A 15752-nucleotide genomic window follows, 5' to 3' on the forward strand; every position below is an offset into this window, starting at 1 on the left:
GCTTCTTGCAGCTTCCCTTATTTCTTATGTTCTTATGTTCTTAAATTTGTTTTTTCTACATGCCTAACTTTTAAACTACCATCATTTTGCTTTCTCTGGATTCACTGTGAGGCTAAGATGGCATTTGGCAACGTTTTGTGGAAGTTCCTGAGATGCCAAGGGTGTTATCGGCTTCTATGCATTGTTTCCCTAGACGGAGTTCAGAGCTAACTATAACTCCTAAATCTTTCTCGTACCCTGTATAAAAATTTGGAGATGCGGGGTATCGATCCCCGTACCTCTCACATGCTAAGCGAGCGCTCTACCATTTGAGCTACATCCCCTGGTGGAGGTGCCAGGGATCGAACCCTGGGCCTTTCACATGCAAAGCGAACGCTCTACCACTGAGCTACACCCCCTTAAATTTGACGATAGAAGCAATAAGGTGGCAGGTTCGTGAAGCGTGGCATACTATGAGAGAGAGAGAGAGAGAGAGAGAGAGAGAGAGAGAGAGAGAGAGAGAGAGAGAGAGAGAGAGAGAGAGAGAGAGAGAGAGAGAGAGAGAGAGAGAGAGAGAGAGAGAGAATATAGAACAGCGTGGTATTCCTGATTGGTGTTAAGTCGTGACAGTGCCAGTCGTTCACTCCGATCATTAAATAATTGATGCCGAATGTGAAGAATAGAAAAAGAAGGGAAAGTAATTGTGAAAGGCAACACTTGACATAAACGCTTTAAACAATCACTCTTGCATATCACTCTTGAACTTGCGTTGGCTCAGGCTACGTTAGGTCATCTCAGGTTTAGGGGCGCTACTTTGGCATACAATCTACACAGCCAACGTGATCTACAAGAGGCAAATTCTGTTTTGGTATGCGATCCACATTTACTTATATCTGTTTAAAAAGTAATTTCCATTTTTATATATACATTAATTTTAGAAAATAATTTAAATTTTTATACATTTATTATAAAAAAAATAAATAAATTTGAAAAGTTTACTAATTTATCAGTGAATGGAAGGAACATGAGCTAGAAAAGCAAGAAGTAGACCGTCAGAGTTATTCTCACCGTACGCCAGCAGAAATAATAAATAAATTATAGAAGCCCAAATAATGATGACGAATTTGATGCTTTAAATAAATAAACATAAATGAATAAATAAATAACGATGATTACGATGCGCGTGACGAAGATAACGATGCGATTCCAGTTTCCACGATAATGATACGAGTTTCCATGATAACGATGCGATTCCACGATAACGATGCGATTCCACGATAACGATGCGATTCCACGATAACGATGCGATTCCACGATAACGATGCGATTCCACGATAACGATGCGATTCCACGATAACGATACTATTCCACGATAACGATGCTATTCCACGATAACGATGCTATTCCACGATAACGATGCGATTCCACGATAACGATGCGATTCCACGATAACGATACGATTCCACGATAACGATGCGATTCCACGATTCCACGATAACGATACGATTCCACGATAACGATGCGATTCCACGATAACGATGCGATTTTCCACGATAAAGATGCGATTTTCCACGATAACGATACGATTCCACGATAACGATGCGATTCTACGATAACGATGCGATTTTCCACGATAACGATGCAATTCCACGATAACGATGTGATTCCACGATAACGATGCGATTTTCCACGATAACGATGCGATTTTCCACGATAACGATGCGATTCCACGATAACGATGCGATTTTCCACGATAACGATGCGATTCCACGATAACGATGCGAGTTTCCACTATAACGATGCTGGCGCGGCGATAGCTATACGATATTGTCTACCTACCTACATAGGTAACAGGACTAACCTTTCCTCCCCAAGGGTCCACCCCAGTCCCATGGGTGTGAGGGCAGTGACGATACAACCTTGCCGCACCTCACACGGGTCGCCATGAGCAATGACCCACCACACACCACTCCCCAGCCACTGTCATGAAGTGAGCCCTTTTCTCCCCTAAAGGACCCCTCGTACTGCCAGTGTCTGGTGCATGGTACACAGCGTGCCCTCGTTCATGGCGAGTTGTTCAGCCCGGCGTCATCATAATCAAAGGACCCGTACACACCTTCCACCAGACTCTATGGAAAGAGCCCTTACTCCCCATAAGGACTCCCCCCTCCGGGCAACATCTGGTGAATGGTAGACATTGATCTCTTGCTTATGGCGACCCCTTGCCTAGTGTAAGGCGCTGCAAGTGGACGACTACTACTGAAGCTTGAGGCTGTAAAGGAAAAGAAGGACCTGCTGCCAGTTCTCTGCCTTGGGCCCCAGGCCGGACCCGACAGCCACCTTCTCCCCCCGTGCGGCGCCCAAGGCCGTCACGGTCCTCAACGAATTTTGGCCGAAAGTTCTCAAACGTCATTTAAATTTTGATCCGAATATAAAATCGTCGATGATAAATGAAAAATGGCTTTGGTTTGAAAGTGTGCAAGGGTGGGCTGATCAATGAAACAAAATGAGGCAGCTTTGCTCCGGAGTATTTGAGTCTACCTTGCTTGTTTTTTTTTTTTTTTCAGTGTTGTTGAGGAACATACCTAACAAAACGCTAAAACGCATGCAAAAACCCCACTTTTTTAGGCAGGGTAACATTATCAAAATCAAGTATTTTAATTTTTTTTTTTTCAGCTTGTTACGTACATAAACGCCAAAATGCATGTAAGGTACCCAATATAGAAAAACGAAAGGATATTACGAAAAGCGTGTTTTATGATTTTTTTTTTTAGCTTTGTAGGAACCAAAAAGCGTTGCATAGCACTCTATACGGAGAAACAATAATATTACAAAAAACGTGTATTTTGAGTGTTTCTTACATTGTTAAGTATCTAAACGCCAAAATGCATACAATATGCCCTATATGGGAAAATAAAACGAGTCTTTTGAATTTTTATGCTAGATACGTACCTAAATGCTAAAACGCACATAAATCACCCTTTATGGAGACAAAGAGTAACATTACCAAAAACAAGTATTTTCAGTGCTTTTGAACTTGTTACGAACCTATACGCCAAAATGCATGAAAAACAATCTATATGGGGAGACAAAAAGACATTACGAGAAACGTGTATTATAAATGTTATTCTTTTTCCTTCTTCTCAAGTACCAAAACGCTGAAACGCATGAATAGCTTATATGGAGAAACAGAACAACACTACCAAAAAACGTGTATTTTCAGTGTATTTCACATTTTTAGGTACCAAGAAGCTAAAATGCATGCAAAGTATCTAATAGGGGAAAAGAAAACGACATTTTAAGAAACGTGTTTGTTGAGTGATTATGGACGTGTTAGACACCAAAACGATAGAAAGCTTTCAAAGTACCCTACATGGGAAATCAATACATCATTACCAAATACTTCTCTTTTCAGTGTTTTTAAGCTCCTTACGTAATAAAACGCTAAAACGCAGGCAAAACACCATTTATGGAGAAACAGTATAGATTTGAGCACATTACGTTAAAAAATTCTAATATGCATGGAAAGTGCTCTACATGGGGAAATATAGATAATTAAGTGAAACATGTATTATGAGAGTTGTTAAACTTCTTAGGTACCAAAAACGCTAAAAGGCATGAATAGAACTCTGTATGGAGAAACAAAACATCATTACCAAAGAAGTGTAAATTTAAATTGTTTTTCCCAAAGTTATGTACCAAACGCCAAAATGCATGCAAAGCCACCTATATGAGAAAAGAAACGACATTAACAGAAACGTGACTTTTCAAAGTTTTCAGCGTGTTAGGTATGATAAACGAATAAAAAGCATGAAAAACACCTATATGGAAAAAAAAAAAAATACCAAAACGTGTCTTTTGAGTGTTTTTTACCTACTTACGTCCCGAAACGCTAACACACTTGCAAACCATCTTTTATTGAAAAATAATAATTACTTTAACAAACACGTGCATTTTCTGTATATCTTTTTTTTTTTTTAGGTTGTTACGTACAAAACCACAAATATGTAGTGAAGGTACATCAAATATAGAACACTAAGAGCGACGTGTATTTTGAGTGTTTTAAGGTTCTTAGGCACCTAAAAGGTAAAACGTATGAATAGCACTCTATTTGGAGGAACAGAATAACAATACAAAAAAATGTGTATTAAGTTTGTTTTTCACATCGTTGGATAACAAAACGCCAAAATTCACGCATTGCAGCCTCTACGGTGAAATTAAATGACATTATAAGAAACGTATCTTATGAGTGTTTCAGTGCATGTGTGACAAACGCTAAAAAAAACATCGAAATCACCCGATATGGGGAATTAAAATAACATTACCAAAAACATTTTTTTTTTTCAGTGTTGTTGAGGAACATACCTAACAAAACGCTAAAACGCATGCAAAAACCCCACTTTTTTAGGCAGGGTAACATTATCAAAATCAAGTATTTTAAATTTTTTTTTTTTTCAGCTTGTTACGTACATAAACGCCAAAATGCATGCAAGGTACCCAATATAGAAAAACGAAAGGATATTACGAAAAGCGTGTTTTATGATTTTTTTTTTTTAGCTTTGTAGGAACCAAAAAGCGTTGCATAGCACTCTATACGGAGAAACAATAATATTACAAAAAACGTGTATTTTGAGTGTTTCTTACATTGTTAAGTACCTAAACGCCAAAATGCATACAATATGCCCTATATGGGAAAATAAAACAAGTCTTTTGAATTTTTATGCTAGATACGTACCTAAATGCTAAAACGCACATAAATCACCCTTCATGGAGACAAAGAGTAACATTACCAAAAACAAGTATTTTCAGTGCTTTTGAACTTGTTACGAACCTATACGCCAAAATGCATGAAAAACAATCTATATGGGGAGACAAAAAGACATTACGAGAAACGTGTATTATAAATGTTATTCTTTTTCCTTCTTCTCAAGTACCAAAACGCTGAAACGCATGAATAGCTTATATGGAGAAACAGAACAACACTACCAAAAAACGTGTATTTTGAGTGTATTTCACATTGTTAGGTACCAAGAAGCTAAAATGCATGCAAAGTATCTAATAGGGGAAAAGAAAACGACATTTTAAGAAACGTGTTTGTTGAGTGATTATGGACGTGTTAGACACCAAAACGATAGAAAGCTTTCAAAGTACCCTACATGGGAAATCAATACATCATTACCAAATACTTCTCTTTTCAGTGTTTTTAAGCTCCTTACGTAATAAAACGCTAAAACGCAGGCAAAACACCATTTATGGAGAAACAATATAGATTTGAGCACATTACGTTAAAAAATTCTAATATGCATGGAAAGTGCTCTACATGGGGAAATATAGATAATTAAGTGAAACATGTATTATGAGAGTTGTTAAACTTCTTAGGTACCAAAAACGCTAAAAGGCATGAATAGAACTCTGTATGGAGAAACAAAACATCATTACCAAAGAAGTGTAAATTTAAATTGTTTTTCCCAAAGTTATGTACCAAACGCCAAAATGCATGCAAAGCCACCTATATGAGAAAAGAAACGACATTAACAGAAACGTGACTTTTCAAAGTTTTCAGCGTTTTAGGTATGATAAACGAATAAAAGCATAGAAATAACCCTACCGGGTTATTAGCAAAAACGTGTTTTTTTTTTTTTTTTTGAACTACTTTCGTACCAAAATTACTAAAATGTATGCAAAACACCTTTTATAGAGAAAGAGAATAACATAAGCATAAATAAAATATTTTGAGTATTTAGTTAGCTACCAAAACGCCAAAATGCATAGGAAGGAGCGTATGTTGGGATAGGAAACGAGATTTCATGAAGCATTACTTTCGAGTGTTTATAACCACGCTAGGCACAAAAAATAACAATAAAAAAAGCATGGGAAACACCCTATAAATTAAAACAAAACTTTAACAAAAAAAAAAAAACGTCGCTTTTTAGTGCTTTTGAGCTACTTACCATAACGGTAAAAGGTATGTAAAACGCCCTTCATGGAAAAAGAGTATATTTCTATTAAAAACGCATATTTGGAGTATTTTTCAGCTTGTTACGTAGGTAATGCCCAAATGCGTGGAAAGTATTCTATATAGGGAAAGGATAAGCCATTACGAGAAACTTGTGTTAAAAGAATCTTTTATCTTATCAGGTATAAAAACACTAAAAACGCATGAATATCACTTTATATGGAGAAACAGAACAATACAACAAAAAAGGTGCATTTTGAATGTATTTCACATTGTTAGGTATCAAAACGCCAAAATGTATTGAAAGCATCCTATATGTAGAAAGAAAACGGGTTTTTACAAAAAACGTGTCTTTCGAGTGTTTACGAGCGTGCTAGGCACTGAAACGCTAAAAAAAACAAGGAAAGCACCCTGTATGGGAAAACAAAAAGATCATTACCAAAAACGTCTCTTTCAAGTGTTTTGAACTAGTTATGTAAGAAAACGCTAAATCGCATGGATGTTTGTATAAAAAAAAAAAAACAGAATTTATACCAAAAACAAATATTTTGAGAGTTTTTGAGCAGGTTATGAAAATTTTTTTGTGTGTGTTTTTGAGCTTGTTACGTAGACAAACGTCAAAATACATGGAAAATACACTATATGAGGAAACGAAAAAAAAAAAAAAGTTACCAAAAATGTGTATTATCAATGGTTTTGAGCTTCTTGGGTACCAAAACGCTAAAATGCATAAATAGCACTCAATATGGAGAAACAGTACAACTTTACAAACAATGTGTATTTTGAGTGTTTTTCACATTGGGGGAAAGAAATCGAGATTTCCAGAAACGTGTCTTTTTAGTATTTATGAGCGTGGTAGGTAGGAAAACGCTAAAAAGTATGTAAAACACGCCATATGGGGGAAAAATTACTAAATTACAAAAAAAAAAAAAAAAATACTAAAACCTTTTCTTTTCAGTGCTTTTGAGCTACTTACGTACCAAAAAGGTAAAATGCATGCAAAACACACTTTATGGGAAAACAGCATAACTTTACCAAAAGCGTGTAGTTTTAGTATTTTTCAGCTTCTTAGTAGAAAAAAGCAAAAAAATGCATGCAAAGTTCCCTATATGGGTAGCGAAAGAACATTACGAGAAACGTTTGTTATGGGTGCTTTTGAGCTTCTTATGGACTAAAAGGCTAAGATGCATGAATTTCTCGCGCTGCGAGACATGTATGATATTTTTTTTTCCCCTTTTTTCCCATATTGTTCTGATATCCCTGCTTTCTTTTTGTCTCCTTTGAAAATCTACTGTTTTCTCTCTGCGTACAACATTAGGAAACACGAAATTTTTAAGCCAAACAATATTTTTTTGTATTTAAAGGGAAAAAAATAATAAATAAAAAAAAATTATATATATATATATATATATATATATATATATATATATATATATATATATATATATATATATATATATATATATATATATATATATATATATATATATATATATATATATATATATATATATATATATATATACATACATATGTATATATACATACATATGTATATATACATACATATGTATATATATATATATATATATATATATATATATATATATATATATATATATATATATATATATATATATATATATATATATATATATATATATATATATATATATATATATATATATATATATATATATATATATATATATATATATCTGCTATCGAATCTTTTGTTTGGAGTTCAATACGTTTTTTTAGATATTTGAATATAATTTTTTTCTACGTTTCAATAGAACTTTTTTTTATTATCGTATGAAAAAAAAAAAAAGATAAAAGACGTTGTTCTCCTATTCTTCCTGATTAAAATTATTTTTGGATGAAAGAAGTTGGTCAATAAATAAGGGAGGAGATACGAATTGAACATAGGCAATTTAACATGGGTTAAGTGATCTTACAACATCCCTTCCATTGTTTTTGAGCTACTTACGTACCAAAACGGAAAAATAGCATTCAAAACACACTGTATGGAGAAACAAAATAATATTACCAAAAATAAGTATTTTCAATTTTTTTTCTTTAGCTTATTGCGTACATAAATGCGAAAATATATACAAAGTACCCAGAAACAAGGCAAATAGGGTACTAGGATTCATTTTTAGGAGTGTTAAAAGTAGAAGGCCGGAAGTAATATTAAAGTTATACTTGGCGCTGGTCAGACCTCATCTAGACTACGCGGTGCAGCTCTGGTCCCCACATTACAGGAAAGATATAGGTCTATTAGAATCAGTACAGAGGAGAATGACTAAAAGGATACAGGGGATGAGGAGTATTCCTTACGAGGCGAGGATGAAGCTGTTAAATTTACATTCTTTAGAGAGACGTAGGTTAAGAGGGGACCTGATAGAAGTCTTTATGTGGTATAATTATAACAAAGGAGATGTAAGCAAAATTCTTAGGATCAGCAACCAGGGTAGAACAAGAAATAACGGGTTCAAGCTTGAAAAATTTAGGTTTAGGAAGGAGATAGGAAAAAATTGGTTCTCAAATAGAGTGGTAGATGAGTGGAACGGACTCAGTAATCATGTAGTTAGTGCTAGGACACTAGAAAGCTTTAGGAGAAGATTAGACAAGTTTATGGATGGGGATAGCAGATGGAAATAGGTAGGTGTGTTTCATACAGGGACTGCCACGTGTAAGCCTGGTCGCTTCTTGCAGCTTCCCTTATTTCTTATGTTCTTATGTTCTTAAATTTGTTTTTTCTACATGCCTAACTTTTAAACTACCATCATTTTGCTTTCTCTGGATTCACTGTGAGGCTAAGATGGCATTTGGCAACGTTTTGTGGAAGTTCCTGAGATGCCAAGGGTGTTATCGGCTTCTATGCATTGTTTCCCTAGACGGAGTTCAGAGCTAACTATAACTCCTAAATCTTTCTCGTACCCTGTATAAAAATTTGGAGATGCGGGGTATCGATCCCCGTACCTCTCACATGCTAAGCGAGCGCTCTACCATTTGAGCTACATCCCCTGGTGGAGGTGCCAGGGATCGAACCCTGGGCCTTTCACATGCAAAGCGAACGCTCTACCACTGAGCTACACCCCCTTAAATTTGACGATAGAAGCAATAAGGTGGCAGGTTCGTGAAGCGTGGCATACTATGAGAGAGAGAGAGAGAGAGAGAGAGAGAGAGAGAGAGAGAGAGAGAGAGAGAGAGAGAGAGAGAGAGAGAGAGAGAGAGAGAGAGAGAGAGAGAGAGAGAGAGAGAGAGAGAGAGAGAATATAGAACAGCGTGGTATTCCTGATTGGTGTTAAGTCGTGACAGTGCCAGTCGTTCACTCCGATCATTAAATAATTGATGCCGAATGTGAAGAATAGAAAAAGAAGGGAAAGTAATTGTGAAAGGCAACACTTGACATAAACGCTTTAAACAATCACTCTTGCATATCACTCTTGAACTTGCGTTGGCTCAGGCTACGTTAGGTCATCTCAGGTTTAGGGGCGCTACTTTGGCATACAATCTACACAGCCAACGTGATCTACAAGAGGCAAATTCTGTTTTGGTATGCGATCCACATTTACTTATATCTGTTTAAAAAGTAATTTCCATTTTTATATATACATTAATTTTAGAAAATAATTTAAATTTTTATACATTTATTATAAAAAAAATAAATAAATTTGAAAAGTTTACTAATTTATCAGTGAATGGAAGGAACATGAGCTAGAAAAGCAAGAAGTAGACCGTCAGAGTTATTCTCACCGTACGCCAGCAGAAATAATAAATAAATTATAGAAGCCCAAATAATGATGACGAATTTGATGCTTTAAATATATAAACATAAATGAATAAATAAATAACGATGATTACGATGCGCGTGACGAAGATAACGATGCGATTCCAGTTTCCACGATAATGATACGAGTTTCCATGATAACGATGCGATTCCACGATAACGATGCGATTCCACGATAACGATGCGATTCCACGATAACGATGCGATTCCACGATAACGATGCGATTCCACGATAACGATGCGATTCCACGATAACGATACTATTCCACGATAACGATGCTATTCCACGATAACGATGCTATTCCACGATAACGATGCGATTCCACGATAACGATGCGATTCCACGATAACGATACGATTCCACGATAACGATGCGATTCCACGATTCCACGATAACGATACGATTCCACGATAACGATGCGATTCCACGATAACGATGCGATTTTCCACGATAAAGATGCGATTTTCCACGATAACGATACGATTCCACGATAACGATGCGATTCTACGATAACGATGCGATTTTCCACGATAACGATGCAATTCCACGATAACGATGTGATTCCACGATAACGATGCGATTTTCCACGATAACGATGCGATTTTCCACGATAACGATGCGATTCCACGATAACGATGCGATTTTCCACGATAACGATGCGATTCCACGATAACGATGCGAGTTTCCACTATAACGATGCTGGCGCGGCGATAGCTATACGATATTGTCTACCTACCTACATAGGTAACAGGACTAACCTTTCCTCCCCAAGGGTCCACCCCAGTCCCATGGGTGTGAGGGCAGTGACGATACAACCTTGCCGCACCTCACACGGGTCGCCATGAGCAATGACCCACCACACACCACTCCCCAGCCACTGTCATGAAGTGAGCCCTTTTCTCCCCTAAAGGACCCCTCGTACTGCCAGTGTCTGGTGCATGGTACACAGCGTGCCCTCGTTCATGGCGAGTTGTTCAGCCCGGCGTCATCATAATCAAAGGACCCGTACACACCTTCCACCAGACTCTATGGAAAGAGCCCTTACTCCCCATAAGGACTCCCCCCTCCGGGCAACATCTGGTGAATGGTAGACATTGATCTCTTGCTTATGGCGACCCCTTGCCTAGTGTAAGGCGCTGCAAGTGGACGACTACTACTGAAGCTTGAGGCTGTAAAGGAAAAGAAGGACCTGCTGCCAGTTCTCTGCCTTGGGCCCCAGGCCGGACCCGACAGCCACCTTCTCCCCCCGTGCGGCGCCCAAGGCCGTCACGGTCCTCAACGAATTTTGGCCGAAAGTTCTCAAACGTCATTTAAATTTTGATCCGAATATAAAATCGTCGATGATAAATGAAAAATGGCTTTGGTTTGAAAGTGTGCAAGGGTGGGCTGATCAATGAAACAAAATGAGGCAGCTTTGCTCCGGAGTATTTGAGTCTACCTTGCTTGTTTTTTTTTTTTTTTCAGTGTTGTTGAGGAACATACCTAACAAAACGCTAAAACGCATGCAAAAACCCCACTTTTTTAGGCAGGGTAACATTATCAAAATCAAGTATTTTAATTTTTTTTTTTTCAGCTTGTTACGTACATAAACGCCAAAATGCATGTAAGGTACCCAATATAGAAAAACGAAAGGATATTACGAAAAGCGTGTTTTATGATTTTTTTTTTTAGCTTTGTAGGAACCAAAAAGCGTTGCATAGCACTCTATACGGAGAAACAATAATATTACAAAAAACGTGTATTTTGAGTGTTTCTTACATTGTTAAGTATCTAAACGCCAAAATGCATACAATATGCCCTATATGGGAAAATAAAACGAGTCTTTTGAATTTTTATGCTAGATACGTACCTAAATGCTAAAACGCACATAAATCACCCTTTATGGAGACAAAGAGTAACATTACCAAAAACAAGTATTTTCAGTGCTTTTGAACTTGTTACGAACCTATACGCCAAAATGCATGAAAAACAATCTATATGGGGAGACAAAAAGACATTACGAGAAACGTGTATTATAAATGTTATTCTTTTTCCTTCTTCTCAAGTACCAAAACGCTGAAACGCATGAATAGCTTATATGGAGAAACAGAACAACACTACCAAAAAACGTGTATTTTCAGTGTATTTCACATTTTTAGGTACCAAGAAGCTAAAATGCATGCAAAGTATCTAATAGGGGAAAAGAAAACGACATTTTAAGAAACGTGTTTGTTGAGTGATTATGGACGTGTTAGACACCAAAACGATAGAAAGCTTTCAAAGTACCCTACATGGGAAATCAATACATCATTACCAAATACTTCTCTTTTCAGTGTTTTTAAGCTCCTTACGTAATAAAACGCTAAAACGCAGGCAAAACACCATTTATGGAGAAACAGTATAGATTTGAGCACATTACGTTAAAAAATTCTAATATGCATGGAAAGTGCTCTACATGGGGAAATATAGATAATTAAGTGAAACATGTATTATGAGAGTTGTTAAACTTCTTAGGTACCAAAAACGCTAAAAGGCATGAATAGAACTCTGTATGGAGAAACAAAACATCATTACCAAAGAAGTGTAAATTTAAATTGTTTTTCCCAAAGTTATGTACCAAACGCCAAAATGCATGCAAAGCCACCTATATGAGAAAAGAAACGACATTAACAGAAACGTGACTTTTCAAAGTTTTCAGCGTGTTAGGTATGATAAACGAATAAAAAGCATGAAAAACACCTATATGGAAAAAAAAAAAAAAATACCAAAACGTGTCTTTTGAGTGTTTTTTACCTACTTACGTCCCGAAACGCTAACACACTTGCAAACCATCTTTTATTGAAAAATAATAATTACTTTAACAAACACGTGCATTTTCTGTATATCTTTTTTTTTTTTTAGGTTGTTACGTACAAAACCACAAATATGTAGTGAAGGTACATCAAATATAGAACACTAAGAGCGACGTGTATTTTGAGTGTTTTAAGGTTCTTAGGCACCTAAAAGGTAAAACGTATGAATAGCACTCTATTTGGAGGAACAGAATAACAATACAAAAAAATGTGTATTAAGTTTGTTTTTCACATCGTTGGATAACAAAACGCCAAAATTCACGCATTGCAGCCTCTACGGTGAAATTAAATGACATTATAAGAAACGTATCTTATGAGTGTTTCAGTGCATGTGTGACAAACGCTAAAAAAAACATCGAAATCACCCGATATGGGGAATTAAAATAACATTACCAAAAACATTTTTTTTTTTCAGTGTTGTTGAGGAACATACCTAACAAAACGCTAAAACGCATGCAAAAACCCCACTTTTTTAGGCAGGGTAACATTATCAAAATCAAGTATTTTAAATTTTTTTTTTTTTCAGCTTGTTGCGTACATAAACGCCAAAATGCATGCAAGGTACCCAATATAGAAAAACGAAAGGATATTACGAAAAGCGTGTTTTATGATTTTTTTTTTTTTAGCTTTGTAGGAACCAAAAAGCGTTGCATAGCACTCTATACGGAGAAACAATAATATTACAAAAAACGTGTATTTTGAGTGTTTCTTACATTGTTAAGTACCTAAACGCCAAAATGCATACAATATGCCCTATATGGGAAAATAAAACGAGTCTTTTGAATTTTTATGCTAGATACGTACCTAAATGCTAAAACGCACATAAATCACCCTTCATGGAGACAAAGAGTAACATTACCAAAAACAAGTATTTTCAGTGCTTTTGAACTTGTTACGAACCTATACGCCAAAATGCATGAAAAACAATCTATATGGGGAGACAAAAAGACATTACGAGAAACGTGTATTATAAATGTTATTCTTTTTCCTACTTCTCAAGTACCAAAACGCTGAAACGCATGAATAGCTTATATGGAGAAACAGAACAACACTACCAAAAAACGTGTATTTTGAGTGTATTTCACATTGTTAGGTACCAAGAAGCTAAAATGCATGCAAAGTATCTAATAGGGGAAAAGAAAACGACATTTTAAGAAACGTGTTTGTTGAGTGATTATGGACGTGTTAGACACCAAAACGATAGAAAGCTTTCAAAGTACCCTACATGGGAAATCAATACATCATTACCAAATACTTCTCTTTTCAGTGTTTTTAAGCTCCTTACGTAATAAAACGCTAAAACGCAGGCAAAACACCATTTATGGAGAAACAATATAGATTTGAGCACATTACGTTAAAAAATTCTAATATGCATGGAAAGTGCTCTACATGGGGAAATATAGATAATTAAGTGAAACATGTATTATGAGAGTTGTTAAACTTCTTAGGTACTAAAAACGCTAAAAGGCATGAATAGAACTCTGTATGGAGAAACAAAACATCATTACCAAAGAAGTGTAAATTTAAATTGTTTTTCCCAAAGTTATGTACCAAACGCCAAAATGCATGCAAAGCCACCTATATGAGAAAAGAAACGACATTAACAGAAACGTGACTTTTCAAAGTTTTCAGCGTTTTAGGTATGATAAACGAATAAAAGCATAGAAATAACCCTACCGGGTTATTAGCAAAAACGTGTTTTTTTTTTTTTTTTGAACTACTTTCGTACCAAAATTACTAAAATGTATGCAAAACACCTTTTATAGAGAAAGAGAATAACATAAGCATAAATAAAATATTTTGAGTATTTAGTTAGCTACCAAAACGCCAAAATGCATAGGAAGGAGCGTATGTTGGGATAGGAAACGAGATTTCATGAAGCATTACTTTCGAGTGTTTATAACCACGCTAGGCACAAAAAATAACAATAAAAAAAGCATGGGAAACACCCTATAAATTAAAACAAAACTTTAACAAAAAAAAAAAACGTCGCTTTTTAGTGCTTTTGAGCTACTTACCATAACGGTAAAAGGTATGTAAAACGCCCTTCATGGAAAAAGAGTATATTTCTATTAAAAACGCATATTTGGAGTATTTTTCAGCTTGTTACGTAGGTAATGCCCAAATGCGTGGAAAGTATTCTATATAGGGAAAGGATAAGCCATTACGAGAAACTTGTGTTAAAAGAATCTTTTATCTTATCAGGTATAAAAACACTAAAAACGCATGAATATCACTTTATATGGAGAAACAGAACAATACAACAAAAAAGGTGCATTTTGAATGTATTTCACATTGTTAGGTATCAAAACGCCAAAATGTATTGAAAGCATCCTATATGTAGAAAGAAAACGGGTTTTTACAAAAAACGTGTCTTTCGAGTGTTTACGAGCGTGCTAGGCACTGAAACGCTAAAAAAAACAAGGAAAGCACCCTGTATGGGAAAACAAAAAGATCATTACCAAAAACGTCTCTTTCAAGTGTTTTGAACTAGTTATGTAAGAAAACGCTAAAACGCATGGATGTTTGTATAAAAAAAAAAACAGAATTTATACCAAAAACAAATATTTTGAGAGTTTTTGAGCAGGTTATGAAAATTTTTTTTGTGTGTGTTTTTCAGCTTGTTACGTAGACAAACGTCAAAATACATGGAAAATACACTATATGAGGAAACGAAAAAAAAAAAAAGTTACCAAAAATGTGTATTATCAATGGTTTTGAGCTTCTTGGGTACCAAAACGCTAAAATGCATAAATAGCACTCAATATGGAGAAACAGTACAACTTTACAAACAATGTGTATTTTGATTGTTTTTCACATTGGGGGAAAGAAATCGAGATTTCCAGAAACGTGTCTTTTTAGAATTTATGAGCGTGGTAGGTAGGAAAACGCTAAAAAGTATGTAAAACACGCCATATGGGGGAAAAATTACTAAATTACAAAAAAAAAAAAAATACTAAAACCTTCTCTTTTCAATGCTTTTGAGCTACTTACCTACCAAAACGGTAAAATGCATGCAAAACACACTTTATGGGAAAACAGCATAACTTTACCAAAAGCGTGTAGTTTTAGTATTTTTCAGCTTCTTAGTAGAAAAAGGCAAAAAAATGCATGCAAAGTTCCCTATATGGGTAGCGAAAGAACATTACGAGAAACGTTTGTTATGGGTGCTTTTGAGCTTCTTATGCA

General features: G+C 35.6%; 4 non-coding genes across 4 annotated transcripts; all 4 read right to left on the reverse strand.

Annotated features, from left to right (window-relative positions):
- Window positions 1-250: 250 nt before the first annotated feature.
- On the reverse strand, window positions 251-323 carry Trnaa-agc (transfer RNA alanine (anticodon AGC)). Its single transcript has one exon. It is a non-coding gene; the product is annotated as a tRNA-Ala (tRNA).
- A 3-nt stretch (window positions 324-326) lies between these two features.
- Trnaa-ugc (transfer RNA alanine (anticodon UGC)) lies at window positions 327-398 on the reverse strand. Its single transcript has one exon. It is a non-coding gene; the product is annotated as a tRNA-Ala (tRNA).
- An 8494-nt stretch (window positions 399-8892) lies between these two features.
- Window positions 8893-8965, reverse strand: Trnaa-agc (transfer RNA alanine (anticodon AGC)). Its single transcript has one exon. It is a non-coding gene; the product is annotated as a tRNA-Ala (tRNA).
- A 3-nt stretch (window positions 8966-8968) lies between these two features.
- Window positions 8969-9040, reverse strand: Trnaa-ugc (transfer RNA alanine (anticodon UGC)). The gene has a single exon. It is a non-coding gene; the product is annotated as a tRNA-Ala (tRNA).
- Between the last annotated feature and the right edge of the window lie 6712 nt (window positions 9041-15752).

Source organism: Scylla paramamosain, chromosome 12 (assembly GCF_035594125.1).
Source record: "Scylla paramamosain isolate STU-SP2022 chromosome 12, ASM3559412v1, whole genome shotgun sequence".
NCBI lineage: Eukaryota > Metazoa > Arthropoda > Malacostraca > Decapoda > Portunidae > Scylla > Scylla paramamosain.